The following is a 21678-nucleotide window of genomic DNA, read 5'->3' on the forward strand; positions in this document are numbered from 1 at the left end:
TTGGTATTGCATCCATCATACTCTGTCTTGTCTTGGGCTTCATTGCTATAGTCTTATAGGGCTTCAACCTAACACTAGTAACATGCCTAAAGCAGTGTAGTGCAAAAGAAATAATTAACTTGGATTCTGAGAGTATTATACTATTTACAGTTTTGACTATTCATCTTATCATGTGCATCAGGTGAACTTGTACATTATTTTGTCTTAATTAAATGATCTATTTTTATGATCAGGAATATGATATTAACCCTTGATTTTTCATTATTTCAAGTTACCCTGGACATCACAAAGATAATCAGATCAGATAAGCAAAAAGGTAGACCAAGTATAACATGACAATATGTTTCTATGTATGCCTAGGGGATTGAAGAAAAGGCAATTATCATTGTTTGTTAGGACTGTCTCCTAACACATGCAGTATGCCTTTAATTTATTCTCTAAAGATACTGAAATGCCCAAATGACTTCTGTGACAAGATATGGATCCCTGAGAGAATGCAGGTTCAGGTAACAGGCAAAAATGGCAACAGTTGCATGGTTCTGTATACTCTAGAAACCTCAGTGAAAAATAATGAATGTGTAATAATTACAAGAGAACTTGTATGATCAAATGTCAAAAGAAAGGTGAATTATAACAATACTTTTTCAGTATGTCCTTTCTTGAAAATGAGGATCCTAGCTAATATATAAACATATGTTATATATAATAATTATATTATATATACATAATCATACATATCATAATCATATGATATATACATATCAGCTTTTTTTAGTTTACACTCTTGAAATAGGTTTTAGTATATAAGGGCAGTAGTTCTTGACCTGAGATATTGCTATGCCTTTGTGATGAGGATTAGTAGTCTGTTGTATTCAGCCTATGATGACCTGGAAGATTATGTAATGAAACTAGCTAAAACAACTTGTAACACTCGTAGTGGTGGTTTGAGGACTCTTAAAAAATTCACTGATAACACCAGAAGTGAAAAGAAAACTAAAGGTTTATTGAACAATAAGTTATTAATTGGACAGTCTTCAGGGTGAGGGTTCTTCAGCATGCAGGTGGTAACAGCAGCAGCCTGAACACAGGAGACAGAGGTTAGTGGAGGATTTCAGAACGTAGCTGAGACTCTCTCAAACAAATGATACTCACTCATCAGTTTTTTGGAGAATGAACCCAGAAACGGTAGTGACCGTGCGCTGGGGCTGAGAACCGGAGAGTGAGAGCTGAGGGAATCCAAGATAGCAGACAGATAAGGACACCCAAAATGGCAGACAGGAGATAGAAGTCAACTGATGGCTAGGGTAACAGAGAGGCAGGTGGAATACAGGCAGCCAGATTCAGACAGGGAGACAGGCAGATAGAATCCAGGTCTAATAATACAGGCAGGGGTCAGAACCAGGTTCAGGAAACAATCAGGATTCAAGTCTTAATCCAGAAACAGTTCCAGGGTCAAAGAGGTACTCACGGCTGGCAGAGATCAGGCAGAAGATAGGTCAGAAATATAGCAGAATTCAGAAGCTCACAGGATAACAGGTCAGGTCCAAGTCTCAGATTAGATTAAGGTTCAGGTTCAGGTGGCTGGAAGGTGTTGGCTCCAAGGCCAACACAACTGTTGCTAACCTTCACTGCCGAAACAGAGGATAAACCAAATTCTTCCCTCCCGAAGCAGACAATCAACTATTTGTCAACATACAACTGTTGTTGACCTTCCCTGCTGACACAGAGAATAAACCAAATTCTTCCCTGCCGAAGCAGAGGATCAAATATTGTTAACACACAAGTGTTGTTAACCTTCCCTGCTGTAACAGAGGATGACCTGTTTGTTAAAACACCCTACAATTTTGTTTAACACTTCCCTAGCAAAGCAGAGGATAACTTAAATACTGGTCTGTAGTGGTTCTTTGATAGAGTGACATTCACCAAATCGTAGCTAAGTTGAAGAAATCTGGACTGGTTTCAAATGAGCAGCTCTATCCGGTGCACGGCACCATCTATTGTGAGTTCACCAAAGCAGACCAGGGCAGTCAGAAGTAGTGTTCAGCAGGAATGTTTTACTGGAGATCAGAACACACTGCGGTGGTATTGTAGTCATCAAGTTCAGTTTTAAAGGCGTTGAGTGGGCAGGCCTTAAAGGTGAGACAATACAAACATCTAGAGATGATACTCTCAAACAAAGCATTAAATGGGAGAAAGATCCCCGCAGTTGGCCCCCCAACTGTCAGCTAGTTCACAGTTCCTGATAACTGTCTGATTTGATCACCAATTGGTGGTGAGAGCTGGGAAATGTAAATGATTATTCAAAGAGCAATGTATGTTACAGTAGATTCTAGAGAGACCTCAAAATATGTTTTCCTACAATTGGTTTTATAGATTTTACACCTACAGTACTTTATGTTTACGATTTCTCTGCTTGCTGTTTTAGATTTGTCTGATGGGATTACACTTTCTGGTGCGGATGGTCCTGTATCTCCTCCTGGACGGAAGGAGGTTGAACACTTTGTGACTAGGGTGGGAGGAGTCCTTGATGATTTTGTGTGCTCTGCGCAGACATCTGCTGTGGCAAAGAGACTCAATGACAGGTAGTTAGGTGCCAATGATGCATTGGGCAGTTTTCACAACCCTCTGCAGTGATTTCTTTTCACACACTGTGGAGCTGCCATACCACACTGTGATGAAGCTTGTCAATATGCTCCGAATAATGCAGCGGTAAAATTGGTCAGGATCTTGGGGGATAGGTGAACTTTTTTTTAATCTTCTCAGGAAGTAAATAACCAGAGTTGAGGTGTTCAGATGCCAAGACAGATCCTCAGAGATGTGGATGCCCAGGAACTTAAAGCTGGGACATGCTCTACTTTAGACCCATTGATGTAGGTATGGGAGTATCTGCTGCTGTTAGATTTCTGAATGTCCACAGACTACTCCAGTTACACAATGGGGCCAATTCTGCTGCCGAGTATGCTGTCAAGTTTCAACGCTGGCAGCTCAAAGTGGGTGAAATAAAATAGAACTAAAGTGGGGTTAAATCCCTCAGGGAGGGATTTAACCCCACACTGCAAGCTGAGCTCACCTGTTGGGATCAAGATATACATCTCTCCCTGTACATTATGCTGGGTAGCCAGAGCCCAGAATGCGCCCCATGCAACTTCCCTCGCATGCTGAAGGACCTACCTAGCATCAGCCCCAGCAAGCCAATGCAGTTGGGTAGGACTCAGGTTTCCACCAATGAGCGTCAGTGCCAGCTACAACTTCGACTGTGCTTCTACTGTGGCCAGTCCGGACACGTGCGCCAACTGCCCTGAAAAACTGAACACGGGCTACTAAGTGTCCAAGACTCAAAAGTGTGCCTTTCACCAAACCATGGCCATGTTCTGGGGTTATGGCATCAGTGACCTAGGGGTAGAAATGTATGATAACAATGTCAAGGCAGTCACTGAATGTCCAACCCCCTTCAACATTGAACTGCAATGTTTTCTGGGGTTTCCCAATTTCTACGGGGTTTCATTCAAGGTTACATTACCCTGATGTTGAACGACCAATCATAGTGAAGGTGGCTGCCTCTAATTATGGCATAGGGGCAGTACTGTCACAATGGCACGACACCCTGGGCGAGCTTTACCCATGCACCTTCTTTTCTAGAAAGCTCACACAGGCGGAGGCTAACTACGACGTGGGAAATCATGACTTCCTATCCATCAAAGAGGCACTAGAAGAGTGGAGGCACTGGCTAGAGGGAGCATGTTGTCCCTTCCTGGTAATCACAGACCATAGAAATCTAGAGTATATTAAAAATGCAAAGAGCCTCAACCCTCATTAGGCCAGATGGGCACAATTTTTACCAGATTTGACTTCACAGTAAGCTATCGACTTGGGACCAAAATGGAAAAGCAGATGCACTGTCAGGTTGCCATAACCCCATCGGCAGGGACAAGGAATCAGAACCAATCCTGTCAAGCCTGATAATCATTGCATCCATCTGATGGGACCCTATGGAGGAGAGGAGAGCCCCCGCCTCCAGAGAGAGAGAGCCCCCACCTCCAGAATGCCCACCCTCTCGACTCTACCCTCTACGTACCAGCCAGTCACAGACAGAGAACCATCCAATGGGTACATACAGCCCCAAGTTCCGGACACCCCGGCATCAACTGAACCCGTTCCGGTGGCCCACACTCACAACGGATGACAGGGAGTTTATACAAGCAAGCACTATCTGTGCACAGTCCAAGACCCCCATCAGCTCCTGGTAGGTCTGCTAGAGCCTCTACCCATTCCACATCAACCTTGGTTGCACATTGCAGTCGACTTCATAACCAGTCTCCCTATCTCCCAAGGCTATACTACCATCTTGGTAGCTGTAAATCGGTTTTCTACAGCATGCAAACTGATGCCCACCCCACCAGAGAAACCAATGGTAACTCCACCACACCACCACCACCCATAGAAACCAAGGAAAGTCAATCATTTCTTGTGCACACCATCCTAGACTCCTGGGGGAGAGGAGGGCACCTCCAGTACATGGTAGACTAAGAGGGCTACGCTCCAGAGGAAAGGTCATGGTAAATTCTAAGGATATACTGAATCCATCACTCACAGAAGATTTTCACCAACCGTCCCACCCCCAGGGGGAGGGGGCATCCCAAAAAACAGAAAAGAACACTGGGAGGTGCCCCCCCCACATCATCTGAACCACCCCTCTTAAACCACTGGAGGAAGCCATCGTCTGAGTATTGAGATGTGTGCGTCTGTGTGTGTATGTGTGTGTGTGTAATAATAATATAAGAGGAAGCAAAAAAACTGTCAAAGTTCACCATCCTGCTAGGCAATTTACAAAACTGATACATGCACCTTCCAGTTGACCCAGGAGAAAGAAAAACTGTGATTGTGTGACTGCATGTTAAATGGTTCAAAAGTTATGAGTAGTTTTATGAATTTGTGAATTATAGCGACACTGGAGGGGATTTAGGATGGGCTCCAATAGTCATCTACAAAGTTTAGTAAAAATTTACTTACTTTTGCAAGACTAATCCTAGGACTTCTGGTGTCAAACTCTTCAGCAGTGTAAACTATTAACAATAATTATCAACAACATGTCAACATTTGTAAATAATATGGCAGCCACTTGTCAATCAATTCTAAAGAGGTGGAGCATAATTTACGCAGTGAGCTCTAACTCATGACTAACTGCATGGATTTGAACCAAACTGGAAATGCATTTTTAATATAATGTTCTGATGAAATCTGCAAAGGCAGAGGGATGGTCATATATATGTCCAAATAACTTCTTCTCAACAACCATAAGCCTGATCAAGCTTAGATTAGTTAGACTGTATTTATGTGTAATCTGTGGGCTTTTCATGATACCTAATTGCTGGAAAAACCTGGGCATTATCAGACAGTGTTTTAGCAAAAAATTTGACAAGGATAACATCAAACTATCAGATGAAACTTGAATGGTAGTAACAGGGAGGTATTGATGAGTGGCTGATAGAGTCTCAGTCAAATTGGTAGTTACACAGAAGAACCTACTAGTAGCTGTCTTACTCAAATTAGCTTCTGGGGTTGCTAGTCTTTTTGGGGTTAAATAAGTTCATTTTTGTCAGGAACCAAAAGTTGAATTAAGCTAAGAAAAGCCCAGACATCACAGGTTGCCAAGTTGCAAGTGGAATTTTCTAATGTGTTTTCACCTCTACCTGGTTGCACGGACCTCATACAACACCACATAGAAAGTCCTCCAGGGGTGGTTAGCATAGCCACAAAAATGTGGTTCAAGGCTATGCTTTACACAGAAATAATCGAGGAGCTTTACAGTGATTGTAGCTGTCTGGTTGTCTTAGTGGTGCTTTTGTGTTAGCTTTAGCAAATTTAGTGCCTAAATTTGACATATTCTATGCCTCTCATTAATGAACTGCTTGATCAGTTAGGCCTGTCTAACTTTTATTCGTCACTGGACTTACCCCAGGGGTATTAGCTGATTCCCTTTCTCAGTATCTTGGGGAAAATGTCTGTTTGGTTTATTCAGAGCACCAGCAAAGTTTTCGGGGCTGGCTGGATACATGATTTGTATCCAATATTTTGGACAACACCCACTGACTGACCTCACTTAAAAGGGGGCACCAGTTCCAGTCCAGTGGATGGAGCCACTGGACTCCACAATTTTTTGTGGAGGCCTCATGTTACATTCCTCTGAAATTCTTTTTTCTTGGAGGCCAAGATCCATTTTGTCCCAGTAGGTGGAGGAGAGGAATGCCCCATGCTGTACATCAGCCAGAAGCTCTAGGTAAGGGAGACTAAGTGTTCACAATTGAGTTTATGACCATCAAGTGGGTGGTCCTCACCCTCTGATACTACTTGCTGAGTCGCCCTTTTACCCACTGCTCTGATTATGCCCGCTCCAATGTCTACTTTGCATGCAGATCACTCATCATTAACTGGCACTTTAGCCATTTAGGTGGCCCACAGATACTTGAGTACAGGTGTCAGTTTGTTTTTTGGTTGAGTTTTAGAAATGTGCTGAAAAGTGAGAATGTTCCATATTATAATAAACTATTTTACCAACTGAATTATGTTTTTTTCTTCATGTCATATAGTTTCATTAATATTGACTGATATAGTTTCTGCCAACCTTAATTTTCTTTCTTCCAGACAAGTATTTGGCCACTTATTTGAACAGCATAAAATATTATGTAGAATTTATGCAAAATACTAAACCCATTGTAATCTAGATGTCACACAAAAACCTATACATGAATTCAACTTCAAGTTGTTTATGCTAACTTAAAGCATATAGCAACAAAAAATAAGTCCACAGAGACAATTCCACTAATTGTTATTTACAGACCTCCAGGGATATATTCTGAATTCCTCTGTGAATTAATTAATTAATTGCTGGAGACTTTAATATTAATTTTGATAATTAATATTAATCTGAGAATAGCAGTAGTGTCCATCCTAGATTCAGTAGAGGTTAATTAGAATGTAATAGGTCCCACTCATTCAGATATTTTAAATATAAAAAAATATTGTCAAATTTCCACAGTTGGAAGCTATAACAGGCCATTATATTGTGTCATTTCAAATGTGTCTTAGACAAAATATATGTGCTGTGCAACATTACCATGTTAAATGTACATTTATGTCTGCTACTGCAAAGGCATTCACCAATAGTCTCTCAGAATTATCATCCATATTTGGACCACTGTTGTCCCCACAGAACTAGATCAGGTGACTGATTACTATTGATCATACTACTCTACTTGATAGGCTAGAAAATTGTTGGAGTTAAGGGAACAGCCCTCTCCTGGTTCAGATCTAATTTGACTGATCCTTATCAGTGTAGATGTGAATGGTGACTTCTCTATTCATACTAAGGTTTGTTATGTTATAATGCATACTAATGTTTGGTGCTTTTCTCCTTATACATGCTTCCTCTTGGTACAAATACTTGTAAACATGGTATTAGCTTCCACTTTTATGCTGATGCACAGACACAGAGTTATATGTTTCAGCAAAGCCAGATAAGAGGCACCAGCTTAAAAAGAATGAAGAATGTGACATGGACATTAGAAAGTGGATGCTTAATTACAATCTAAGACAAAAGTGTTTGTATTAGGATCATATGCAACCAGAAGTAAACTTTCTAATTGCAGCGTAACTCTGGATAGCATTCTTGTTTTATCATGTGCAGCAGTAAAAGACCTTGGTGTCTTTCATTTGAAGCTCATTGTCAGGAGTGGGTGCCTCCATAGGAGTACAAAACCCAGACCCAAATGCAGGGGTAGCATAACAAACTGGGGATATATTAAAATATAGAACAACCAATACAGAAACTGAAATACAAAAATAACAAACAAAAAACCAAACCATGAAAACAGGAGCCACAAAACAGGTGGCAAACAACAAGGAATCAGCAAAACACAAACACAAGTTTGCAGGTATATACTGTATAGGGAGAGTAATGAAAGTGACATAATGCCGAGTTCACACTGCATGATTTTAGCCCTGATTTTCAGTCGCTGACTAGTTTTGCATAGTTGCCGATTAGTTTTGCAAAATCAAAGCAAATTGGAGCTCTTGAATGCAAGTGACAGTCGTGCAGTGTGAATGACCAAAAACGCATGACCAATTTGTCAAGTCACAGACACCCGTGAAATATTTGGCATGCTAAATATCTGGACCTGTCAGTGACTCAAAGTTATGCAGTGTAAAAGGAGTTCTGACTGAAAAATACCTCGGCGATGACCTACAGCCAATAAGAGGGCAACATAAAGGGCAGAGGGAAGTTCGGGGAGGAGCACGGCTTCGATTGTCTTAAATATAGTTAATCAGAATAAATAAACTTTACAATAGCATCAAACAGAAATACAGCAGAAACATTTGCTTGACCAGCCACATCAGCAGCAGCACATTGCAGAATTATTCATTTGTTCAATTATGCAGAATGCACAATCCTTGTTCCCCACACAGACCATTTGGATTGAGAACTTCTTGCGGTGTACCATTTCCAGTCTCGTGCGAGAACTCTGATCTCGTGTGATCTTGTAATTTCCTTATTATTTCTCGCGTACTGTCGGTTGTGAAACGCAGTTTGCAGACCGGACCGAGTTGTCGGCGATTCTTCAGATTGTGAAGTTATGCAGTGTGAACACAGCAGCAACTGTATGGGGTAAGGTTGCTGTCAAAAAAGACGTGCGTGTATTAATAAACATTCGTACATATTGGCCTAAGGTAGTGCATAAATGAATAAAATGTACACAAAAATGTGGTTTTGTAAACTCTCGTATGAGTCAAATCATACATAAAATATGTAGTGCGTGTTCTTATGTGAGAATACAATTCCAAAAAACTAAAAAAAATAACTAAAATAATAATAATAATACGAAGCGCAATTTTACGCTTGGGGTTTCTCCTTTATGAATACGAATTTACAACCATGACTTTACTGTCAAAAATATGTCACGGGCTCGCAGGCATTATGTATCGAGCAGAAGATACATCGATTTCACAAGCTGCACATGCATTCGTACTGTGTTTGACTTGGAGGCGGCAAGATGGCAGACGAGGAGAGTGCAACAGAGACGGGGCGAAATCAGGTAAATAGATTATGTATCTCACATTGTGTTGTAATATAATTTTCTTACTATATTGGTTTCGGAAACCGATGCAAAGTACATTGTTATATCGGCGAGAAAAACCTAGATAATGTATTTTGGCTCAATCTGTTGGTGAGTTTCAGTGCCGCTAAACTACCGTTGCCACAGCAACAGGCTTAAAAAAAGTTCAGATTGTAGTTATCATGGTGCCGATGTACCTGTCTACACTACCTGTACCTGTCTACACTTTGAACGGCAATGTTGCTTTTAAAATTGTGTGTATTTCTTTTCTTTTCTAATCTGGATTCAAAATATCTCGAGCAACCATGGACGCGTTCAAGACAGTCACCAATTAACATGGACACATGTTGACCTGAAGACAGATGTTATAGATCAACTCGTTGCCAGGTTAACTGGGGACTGTCGATAGACTGCATCAGTGTTTGATCATGGTGATGACATCAGTTTTTAATAAATATAAAGTATGTTTTAAAGACATAATTAAACCATTTTATTTGTAAACTGTTTGCTTTTAATGCAAAGTCACAAGTGGTCCGAATCTTTACCTTTCTTCAAAACATATGAAAGATTACAGTTACTGCTCATGTTGACATTTCAGCTAGTTGTAATACATCTGAGTAAAGGTGTGGAGGTGTTTTTTGAAAGTTTAATGAAAATAAATATATAGATATTCATTAGAAAAGCTAATTTACATTTTCAAATTTCAAACGTACATCTTGCAAAGCACATATTTATAAGTGTATAAAAAAGTACTTTATAAATAAATTAACTTATTGACCTGATATTTACAGTAATCACTGCAGACAGAATTACTAAGACGTCTTGCAGCAAGAATAAGTGAGGTATTGGCTCAACCACAGTTGGATTTGGACTACTTCCAGTATGTGGTAAATCAGGAGGTGTTTATTTTGACATCTGCATCCAGCGTTCTTCATATACCCTCAGATGTTGTGGAATGTATTTTAAGCCTGCAAGGAAAAATTCACACAGCCCTTTTGTCAAAGGTGACCCTGCGCTCTTGTTATAGAAGTGGGGAATAGACGAGGGCGTCCCAAATTAAAGGTATCTGAAGATCTGCTGGCCCACCTGATTGACATGCCTTTACCAGTGTCTTGTATTGCACACCTGCTGGGAGTTAGTGAATCTACCATCTTTAGGCATATGCGTGAACTTGGCTTGTCAACAAGATCTTCATATAGCAACTTATCTGATGCCGAATTTGACAATGCTGTGTTGTCAATAAAAAACAGGCTACCAAATGCAGGGTACAGAATGATGAAAGGTTGCTTGCAAGCAGATGGACACAGAGTTCAATGGGAATGCATCAAAGAATCTATGCACAGAGTCGACGCTGCTGGTGTTTTGGAAAGAATGATGCAGCTTGGGTGCATTGTCAGAAGGACATACTATGTACAGCAGCCTTTGTCCTTAGTACACGTGGACACTAATCACAAGCTAATAAGGTATCTTATTTTTTTAAATGATAATATTATTGGGGCTTAATAAAAAGTTAATTGAGGATGTTATGTAAAATGTTTGTTTTCTTTTTAGGTATAACATTGTCATATTTGGGGCAATAGATGGGTTCTCCAGAAAGGTACGTAATGGTTCATTATTGAGATAACTTGTTGTTGATAGTTTATATGCTATTATTGTGGGCATAATGTGTTGCAAACATTATTGTGTGTGTACAGATCATGTACCTGGAGCCAGCAACAAATAACAGATCAAACACTGCTCTTACATTTTTCCTGAAGGCAGTGGAAAACTATGGTTGGCCTTCCAGGTAGTTTATATGCTGTCATCTTGTAATGTTTGATTTATACAAACATACTTCTATTATGGGGACTCTGATGAGACTCCCCTCCCCTTCCCCCCAAATACTTTAGGGTCAGGGGTGATGAAGGAGTGGAAAATGTGGCAATAGCTGAAACCATGTTCAGTGTGAAAGGGACTGGAAGAGGCAGCTTCATAGCTGGAAAAAGTGTACACAATCAAAGGTTAGAGGCAGGAAGCTGATTGAAATATTTGTAACAGTCAGAATCCCAACTCAATCACAAACTAATCAAATTGCTAAATAAAAAGGAAAGCTTTATTATCATCAGTTACCATTGCCGTCAGTTATCTGTGTGAAACATTCAATGGAGAAAGTATGAACCTAATTTAATAGAGGAAAAAGAAATCAGTAATTATAACTTTGCAATTGTTTTCTTATGTGGATGTTGTACTCAGTATTGCTATGGGTACATTTTTATGTTTCTGATTTAGAATCGAACATCTGTGGCGCGACGTCTGGACCAGTGTAACCCAACTGTACTATGAGGTGCTTCACAACCTAGAGGAAGACGGGCTTCTGGACTTCTCTGATAACGTGCATTTGTTTTGTGCACATTATGTGTTCCTCCCTCAGCTTGCAGATGCACTTCACACCTTTACAGAAGGGTGGGACAATCATCCTTTGAAGTCTGAAGGTGGACTCACCCCTAACCAGCTCTGGGTTTTGGGACACATGCAGAACCCTGTTAGTGAAGCTGAAGAAGACTTGCAGGTTTGTTTCATATAACATTCTATGCAATCTACACACATGCTTGTCTGTTTAGCTCAATTATTTATTTTTTACATGTATATTTATTTATTTATTTTTATTGTTTAAAACTAATGACAGAACCTGGATTTGTTTGGAACTGACTGGGAGACATTTGATGGTGTCAGCGAAGAACCCTTTGGAGTTCAAGTCCCAGAAAATGAGTGTCCTCTGTCTCCAGCTGTAATGGAAGCTGTAAAGTCTATTATCAACCCCTGTGCACCATCTGAATCGTATGGTAGAGACCTGTATATATCAATGGTTCAATGCATTGAAAGTCTGTGTGCAACAAGTCACAGTATTTAAGTATCTATTACAAAAATGTGACAAACTACCCTATCACACAATGTTAGCAAATTGAATAAAATAAATATTGGACCTGGTCATGTTATTAGGTACACCTGTAAAATATAATCCAATGCAATACAGCAGCTTATTATAGTAAGGGGTATTTGTAATGTTTTGGACCCCTCTTTCATTTTAAATAAGGTGGCCAAAATATTAGAAACTATCTCTCAACTCTGAGATTTTCTGTGCAATCAAACATTTTCTGTGAAGGTTTGTCTATTTCTGCCTTTTTCACCGCTGTTTATTAGGAGTAGAATTGCATATTGTGTATTTAACTTGTTCACCAGGTGGCATAGTGAATCTATTACAATTCTAGTTGTATTTAGAGATTTTTACATGGTTAGAGTTAAGTTCAAATGATTTAGATGGAATCATTTAAATAGGCTATAAATAAGGCTAAATAAGGCTACTGTATTTGGAGTATATGGCAGACACCTGAACATATAAGTGGTTGACTGCTTTCACTGTTAGGGTAACACAGAAATGACTAAAGTATAAAGTGACTCCATGGTACTCCTTGTAAAATTTATTAAACAGATTTGTTAACATCCAAACCTGATGAGAATTTATGTATTTTAACAGGACCAGCTGTTGAACAACACTTAAAAGTAACCTTGAACAGTAAATTTGGTAAAACATTGGAAAAACCAGCATAAAATATATAAACAACATTTGGTTTTGGCTCTGGCTCGTAACTGCACTGTCATTTCATCAAGAACTGTCGAGTATCTCACACCCTATGAAAGGATTGTCCATGTGATATGGCTATTTCCATAATGTTTTTGAAGTCATCAAATGTTGTCAGGTGAGCAACTGGAAATGTAATTGTGCGACTACATGCACTTACAGTTGGAAAACAAATGGTATGATGTGTGTCACAATCATGGTAGAATTTCACAGATATTATGAAGTCCTTCTTCTCACTTGGTAGAACAAGCTTGTGGGCCTGTCCTGTCATCCACTGCATGATTCTGCCAACAGTCACTTCCTGTAGAGCTTCATTACTTTCCTCGTCACTCCGGCCACCTTGTTCTTAAATAAAAGATGGGTGTTAGTGTGAACTGAGAAAAAGAAAAAAGATTAATAGATCAGTAACTGCTTATATCAGCTCAAACATACCACAATCTTCAATCTCTTGTAGGAAGTCTTGGAAAAAGTTCATGATGTTTACTTCTTTATTGTACTTCACAGAGCCCTTCTCACTGAAGTCAGGTTGACATTTTTCCAGGACAAAGGCTCAAAAAAAAAAAAAAAAAAACACAAAAAACACCTTAAAATAAACATGAAACACAAAGAGTGCAGATCTACAACACTACATTCCAAGTCTAACACTTCCAAGTCTTGGATATGTGTTCAAAAGCAAATCTGTCAACTTGTGTAACACAGTAACATTTCACATGAGGTTACTGGTTCAATGTAATAAATAGAATATGAATTAACACATTTCATCATACATACACATTTCAACAGAACGTAACTGTAGTGATGCCCAAATCATATCTGTTTAACAAAATAAATAAACAAATAAAACATACCTCTGAATGTGTGATGTTTTCAGTTACTGTTAGTGAACGTTTTCCAAGTCCAGCCAGTACAAGCTGGAGCTCCTCATCTCCTTTGGGTGTCTTTGGACATTGTTTATCAAGCAGAAAAAAGTTAACTAAAAAACTCTTTTGTGGTCATGCATAAGGTGCAAAACGTCTTTTGCCTTTGGCCTCTTTGTGGAAAAGTCCAGGAAATGATCTAAAATATAAAATGTCTGATTACCCATCAAGAAGGACAACTATGATACAGTTTTGATACATTTTCAGTTGCTTACATCAGAAATGAGTTAATGATAAAAGGAACACTATTTTTGCATCCCAAGGACGCACATACCTAGCCATTTCTTGATGCACTGACTGTCCGAAGCCACTGCGCTGGGGAATCATTACTACTTGTCCTGTCTGTTGAGGCGACTCTGTTTGGGCTCCCGGGCCCTCAGGAGATTGACTTGTATTTCCCTGTCTGACTGGCCTGACATTCCCTGACGAACTTAGCCTGCTGTTCAACATCGACACAAGACTGTGTGCCGTGTTTAAAATATCCGCTAACTGAACCTGATACAGAAAGAAACTGATAAAGTTGTGTGCCTTAAAACTAAAACCATACTAAAGTCAGAAGTAAGTTATCATCAATGTCGTTAAGTCACTGTAAAGCACTGCTCTGGCCCACAATATAACGGCAACTAGCTTTAAAATGTAGTATTTAACGAGTATTCTATTAGAATAATGTTTAATGAGATACATAATCTATTTACCTGATTTCGTCCCATCTCTGTTGCACTCTCCTCGTCTGCCATCTTGCTGCCTCCAAGTCAAACACAGCACGAACGCATGCGCAGTTTGTGAAATCGATGTTTCTTCTGCTCGATACATAACGCCTGCGAGCCCGTGACATATTTTTGACAGTAAAGTCATGGTTGTAAATTCGTATTCATAAAGGAGAAACCCCAAGCGTAAAATTGCGCTTTGTATTATTATTATTATTATTATTATTATTATTATAGTTATTTTTTTAGTTTTTTGGGATCGTATGCTCACATAAGAACACGCACTACATATTTTATGTATGATTTGACTCATATGAGAGTTTACAAAACCACATTTTTGTGTACATTTTATTCATTTATGCACAACCTTAGGCCAATATGTACGAATGTTTATTAGTACACGCACGTCTTTTTTGACAGCAACCTTACCCCATACAACTGGGTGCTACCCTAGATAGTCATGCAGTGTACAAACAACCGTGATCCGATGACTTTGAAAATCGTGCAGTGTGAACTTGGCATTAGGAGCAAGTGTGTTAAGGCGGGAAGAAATTAAGTATAGGGTGGGCCAAACACATGAGCGTTAGGGTTAGATAAGATAAGAAATATAATGTCGCTACATGATGAAGAAATACTAGTTCATGCTTTTGTTACCTCAAGGTGGGATTATTGTAATACCTTACTGTCTGGATGTTCCAGTAGGTGCATAAGTAAGCTCCAGTTAGTCCAGAATGCAGCAACTAGAGTCCCAATTACAACCAGAAGATTTGAACATATCATTCCAATCTTCATATTCACACTGCATTGGCTCCCAGTCAAAGTTCGCATTGATTATAAAATATTGCTACTTACCCATAAAGCACTGAATGGTCTCATGCTGCAGTACATTAGAGATCTTTTGTTTTTTCATGATCCACCTTTTATGCCTACTTTGATCAAAAAGTGCAGGTTATTAGGTAGTACCTCAAGTAGTAAAGGCTACAGCAGGGGGCAGAGCTTTTTCTTACAAAGCTTCACGGTTATGGAACAGCTTTCCAATTATTGTTTGGGATTCAGACACAGTCTCAATGTTTAAGTCCAAGCTAAAAAAGCATTTGTTTAGACAAGCTGTTTATGAATAATTTTTTAGGTAAAGGATCTGGAAGGTTCATGGCATAGACTGTTTGGTGGACTGGGATGTGGGATGCTGTCACCACCACCCCAACCCCCAACGCTTGCACATTGTTCAGGTTTGTTGATGGTGGATTGGCTGGATGTTTTATGACCCAAGGAAGCCCTTATTTCTGTGTCACCTTCTGGCACTCCCAGCATAAATCTCCTCTGGCTCGGTTAGGCTGTCATGCTAAGTACCATTTTGAGTTGCTGCAATGAAATATCAGCAAAATGGACTAGTCTGCTGCTTCATTTTTTCACTTTGATTTTCAGGGTATTTTTGAATTCAGCCTTCTGTAGGTTGATAATTTTCTTTGTATACACTGCTCAAAAAAATTAAAGGAACACTTTCAAAAGGATGCTCATCCTGTTCCTCCTTGCACAGAGGAGCAGATACCGGTCCTGCTGATGGGTTAAGGACCTTCTACGGCCCTGCCCAGCTCTCCTAGAGTAACTGCTTGTCACCTGGAATCTCCTCCATGCTCTTGAGACTGTGCTGGGAAACACAGCAAACCTTCTGGCAATGGTACTTATTGATATGCCATCCTGGAGGAGTTGGACTGCCTGTGCAACCTTTGTAGGGTCCAGGTATCGCCTCATGCTACCAGTAGTGACACTGACCTCAGCCAAATGCAAAACTAGTGAAAAACAGTCAGAAAAGATGAGTAGGGGAAAAAAAAGTCAGTGGCCTTCACCTGTAAAACCATTCCTGTTTTGAGGGTTGTCTGCCAATCTAGTGCACCTGTTGTTTTTAATTTCAATAACACCAAAGCAGATGATAATAACCACCCCCTCTGCTACTTAAATGACCAGATCAGTATCCCAGGAGTTTAAATGACTTGATGCTATGATACTCTGAATTGATCCTTTAATTTTTTTGAGAAGTACATATGTATATATATATATATATATATATATATATATATATACATATATATATATATACACTATATTGCCAAAAGTATTTGCTCACCTGCCTTGACTCGCATATGAACTTAAGTGACATCCCATTCCTAATCCACAGGGTTCAATATGACGTTGTTCCACCCTTTGCAGCTATAACAGCTTCAACTCTTCTGGGAAGGCTGTCCACAAGGTTTAGGAGTGTGTTTATGGGAATTTTTGACCATTCTTCCAGAAGCGCATTTGTGAGGTCACACACTGATGTTGGACGAGAAGGTCTGGCTCTCAGTCTCTGCTCTAATTCATCCCAAAAGTGTTCTATCGGGTTGAGGTCAGGACTCTGTGCAGGCCAGTCAAGTTCATCCACACCAGACTCTGTCATCCCTGTCTTTATGGACCTTGCTTTGTGCACTGGTGCACAGTTATGTTGGAAGAGGAAGGGGCCAGCTCCAAACTGTTCCCACAAAGTTGGGAGCATGGAATTGTCCAAAATGTCTTGGTATGCTGAAGCATTCAGAGTTCCTTTCACTGGAACTAAGGGGCCAAGCCCAGCTCCTGAAAAACAACCCCACACCATAATCCCCCCTCCACCAAACTTTACACTTGGCACAATGCAGTCAGACAAGTACCGTTCTCCTGGCAACCGCCAAACCCAGACTCGTCCATCAGATTGCCAGATGGAGAAGCGCGATTGGTCACTCCAGAGAACTCGTCTCCACTGCTCTAAAGTGGTGCTTTACACCACTGCATCCGACGCTTTGCATTGCACTTGGTGATGTATGGCTTGGATGCAGCTGCTCGGCCATGGAAACCCATTCCATGAAGCTCTCTGCGCACTTGTCTGGACTTGTCAACTCTTCCCAGAAGAGTTGAAGCTGTTATAGCTGCAAAGGGTGGACCGACGTCATATTGAACACTATGGATTAGGAATGGGATGTCACTTAAGTTCATATACGAGTCAAGGCAGGTGAGCGAATACTTTTGGCAATATAGTGTATATATATATATATATATATATATATATATAAAATTCCAAGTTTCCAGTGTGACTGCTGTGTGACTGCTGTGTCTTCTCTTCAGACCTGCCTGATTCATCTATTGCCCTACAATTTTGCACTGGATCCATCAGTGAAAATTTGATGGCTTCAGCAGGAAGGAATTAGTCACATTCACATTCTCTGGTGTCACCCAAAAAATGATGGGTCAGCCTTTTCAAATTGAACTGAATAGAATTTTGCAGCCCATACGGTATCAGGTTTTTTGACAGATACAGGTCCTTTAAAGTTTTTCTGAGGGGATTCTGAGCCATTCCTATTAAAAAAGAGTGGCCAGGTCACTACATGATGCTGCTGGAGGTAAACGTTTCCTGACTTGCTCCCCCAAAACACCCTAAAGTTGCTCAATACTATTCAGATTTGGTGACTGTGCAGGACATGGGAGAACTTTACTTTCATCTTCATTAAACCACTCTGTAACCAGTCTTGCTGTGTGTATTGCTGCAATATCATCCTTATACACTGCACCACCTACAGGGTACATTGTTTAAACCATTAGGTGCACATGGTCCTTTAGAATGGTTCAGTAATCCTTAGCAGTGATGTGCCCATCTTGCACAAGTAGTGGACTTAGGGAATGCCAAGATTTTGCAGCCCAAACCATCATTGACCTGCTTGACTCTAAACACACAACAGTCTGGATAATAAGCTTCTTTGGGGCTTCTTCCCACTGGTACTCTGTAGGTAGACACATCAGAAAACAATACATGTTTCACTCTGTCCAAGATTTGCTAGCACCATTGAAACTGTCATTTGGCATTAGCACAAGTGACCAAGGGTTTGGCTGTATCAGCCCAACCACCTACTTGGACATCCCTGTCAGACAGCTTCCTCTTGCATTAACAGTTACTTCTGTTGGATGTGGTTCGTTATATGTGGTGTTATGCCAACATTACACTGGATACCATGGCTCTTGATACAACAGAAAGACTTGCTGTTCTGATGACTCCAACGATTTGTCCTCTTTTGAACTCTGATATTTCTCACATTATGTTGTGTAGATGGCAATATTTTGTGTAGATGGCAATATTATGTACAGCAGTGTTATTGTTACTTCTGCAATAACAGATGTTAATCAGCCTTTAGAAAATGTTAGCTGAACAGCAAGCTCTTGCTGATGCTGATGTCCCTAATTAGAGCTCCCTAAATGATTACTGATCCAGCATGTTGAGGTAAAACAGACAGTAATAAGCAAGTATACTGGGCCAAAAAAAAGACCGGACTCTTGTCAATAAAATAATGTGGACGTGTCAGCTTCAGAATGGCAGTATACACACCAGAAATGTCACTTTTCACAAAGCTGTTTCAACCATAACTTGGAAATAGAAAGTGAGCAACTTATATGTCAGCATAATTTCTGAGTTTATTATAGACTTAACTGCTAAAAAAGTCTCCAAATGTTCATTGATGAAGACCCAAGCGCAAAACAGACCACTGCAGCAGTTCAAAGATCCACAGAGGTCCCATGGGCCTCCAGGCTGTCTATGTTGAGCCATCCCAAGCAGCAGTAAACACCACTAAGCATCAAGACTCCAACCAGAAGTAAGGCATAAGGATGGATCAGGCAGGTCTGAAGAGAAGAAACATTCACATAGAACTCAGGTGTACACTCAGGTGTAACAAGTGTAGCTTAATAGAGATGAGAGAGAGAGAGAGAGAGATAAGATAGGTGTGATGTGTACTGGAACATCCAGATAGTAAGGCATTACAATAAGCCAGTGCTGTCTCTGTGCTATGATAAGGCTGAAAACCTGACTGATACATTTCATGAATGTTATTCCTATGTAGGTATGAACATAACTGTTGCACAAGGTTGAAGGGGTTCGGTTGTTACTGCCATTATCCGTCTAAGAAACAGTAAATTACAAAGAGGTTTAATTTTTTCCTCACTACTGAGTGATTCCAAAATATTTTTCTTTAACTTCAAATCTTGAAAATATATGCTATTAACAAAAATAATTTTTTTAAAATTTGTTTATTTGCTATGAGGTTAAAAAAAAAAAAAGTGTGATGGTTTCATAATTTTTGTGGAGGGTTGTAGAACATGGCACTTTTTGTTTGTGCATTGCCTGTTTTTTTTTTTTAAGTGATCAAAAATTCTGGGACACATGACTTCTTGTTTTAAACCCTCTGTTTTCACTGTAAAGACTGCATTTGTTGTTAAAATGGATAAACCAACATGAAGACCAGAAAGCTATCTATAAGAGGATAGGAAGTCATTCTGAAGCTGAGAAAAGAGGGAAAGTCGATCAGAGCCATTGCACAAATATTGGCCAAATATTAGCCAATATAATTTGGAATGTCCAGAAAAAAGAAAGAAACTACCAGTGACCAACAACAACAAGATACTGAAGAGGGTTTAGGGTCTAATGAACTCGGGCAATTCTATTTTTTCCTTTGCCTGTTCAAGTGAACATTTGTGCTGTTTGGCTAAACAAGCTTCTTGCCAGCCTTTCCCCTTCTTCTATCACATTTCCTCTTAGATTTCTGCCGTTTTACCAACAGTAGCATGGCTATGTATCTTAATCAGTGAAGTAGAAACTCCCACTAACCTCAATGAAATGTCCTGCTTTGATGCCACTACCACTTTCTGGTACAGCCGCTTGCAGATATGGCAGAACCTACTGAAAGAGATAAAAGCACAAACAATTATGTCCTTGTGGATAATCACTGTGAAATAATTCTCATTGTGTAATGTAGCAAAAGGCCATTTGTTTGTCCGGTCATCATAGTGATAACATTAATGTTAACTGCATAGTTCAAAATAGAAAAATGTATTCAAGTAACCTTATAAACCAGACTGTATTTTCTCCTGCATGTCCGAGTAGTGTGCTGCACCATAAATGGCTCCCTACTCTTCACTGAGATCTGGAAAAATATAGGGCCACAATGTGACCACAGGCTATCAGACAAATGTATACAACATTTTTTTGTATATGGTCACTATAAATGAATAGATATAAATGAATGGATGGATGTGAATATATAAGTGGAATTTGTTAATATATGAATAGATTACTAGAAGATTAGTAATATCATTATTAAACAGTCATAAAGAAAGTTTCATCATGTTTGATACAAGTATTATGATTATAACCTACACTGTATTAGCAATTTTCAATGTATACATAATTTGGTACCAAAATGGCACACTTTAATTAAAAAAACCTTTTTAATTGATTGTGACATAATATACTGTGGTATGACATATTTAATGTCAGTTCAGTTTTATTTGTAATTTTAAAAACTGGGATAGTCACAAAGCAGCTTTACAAAAGCAGCAAGTGAACAGTCAGTTCAGCAAGTGAACAAAGTTAGATGTTTTAGAAGTGAGAATAATGAGCAAGTGTGGGGATCTAAGCAACTTTGACAAGGGCCAAATTGTGATGGCTAGAATGCTGGATTAGGGCATCTCTAAAATGGCAGGACTTTTGTTGGGTGTTCTTTGTATGCAGTGGTTAGGCAAATTTGTATATTTGAACAAATCATTGCAAGATAGTTCATAGTCTTATAACCATCATGACAATCCAGAGCTAGGGCCAGGGAGCAGACAAGCACCTTAATCCAACCGTCTGCTAGCTGCAATGAGTCATCACCCAGGGTTCACAACATAGAGGCTGTGTCTGTTCCCCGAGCTAAACAAAAATGTATAAACAATCAGAAAATCTGTTTAGTTACCTGATTAGCATAAAATTAGATCATAGTGAATGCACAGCCAGCAACTTTGATCTGAAGCTAGGACTGTTAAATAGATCTCTTGCATCTAAAGCACGTTTTATTAATAAAATGATTACTGATAAGAATTTTAGTGTCCTATGCTTAACAGAAACATGGATTAACCCAAACGAGTATGTAGCATTGTCTGCCCAGTTATTGTTATAGTTACAGGGGAGGAGGTGTCACAGTTATTCATGATGATAAGCTAGGCGCCATGCAAAAATCTAGACATAAATTTAACGTTTGAAGTTCTTTATACTAACTTAACACATGTAGCCACAAAAAAATAAGTCTACTGAGTCGATTCCATTATTTGTTATTTATAGACATCTAGGGCCATTTTCTGAATTCTTGTGTGAATTTGCAGATTTCATTTCAAACCTAGCTGTTTCTTTAGACAAAACATTAATTGTGGGAGACTTCAATATTCAATTTAATAAGTCAGAAGATCCTGTGAGAACAGCAGTTGTTCCATCTTAGAATCAGTAAGTGTTCAGA

The 21678-nt window shown here is 39.5% G+C and overlaps 1 protein-coding gene across 17 annotated transcripts in view; it reads right to left on the bottom strand.

The window, feature by feature from the left end:
- Positions 1-814: 814 nt before the first annotated feature.
- Positions 815-21678, bottom strand: part of LOC131366996 (cytochrome c oxidase assembly factor 4 homolog, mitochondrial) — a 28992-nt gene continuing 8128 nt past the window's right edge. For 5 of the 17 annotated variants that reach the window (XM_058412155.1, XM_058412141.1, XM_058412139.1 and 2 more), the window contains 5 exons: positions 20251-20331; positions 20016-20087; positions 13578-14464; positions 13162-13278; positions 12537-13074 (listed from right to left, as the gene is read on the bottom strand). The gene's annotated coding sequence lies outside the window, so the exon portion shown is untranslated. Of the gene's footprint in view, positions 1079-1152; positions 8672-12535; positions 13075-13161; positions 13279-13577; positions 14465-17445; positions 19034-20015; positions 20088-20250; positions 20332-21678 lie in introns of those variants that run through there. The other 12 variants (XM_058412142.1, XM_058412140.1, XM_058412145.1 and 9 more) reach the window with 12 other exon arrangements.

This window comes from Hemibagrus wyckioides, linkage group LG16, assembly GCF_019097595.1.
Source record: "Hemibagrus wyckioides isolate EC202008001 linkage group LG16, SWU_Hwy_1.0, whole genome shotgun sequence".
Lineage (NCBI taxonomy): Eukaryota > Metazoa > Chordata > Actinopteri > Siluriformes > Bagridae > Hemibagrus > Hemibagrus wyckioides.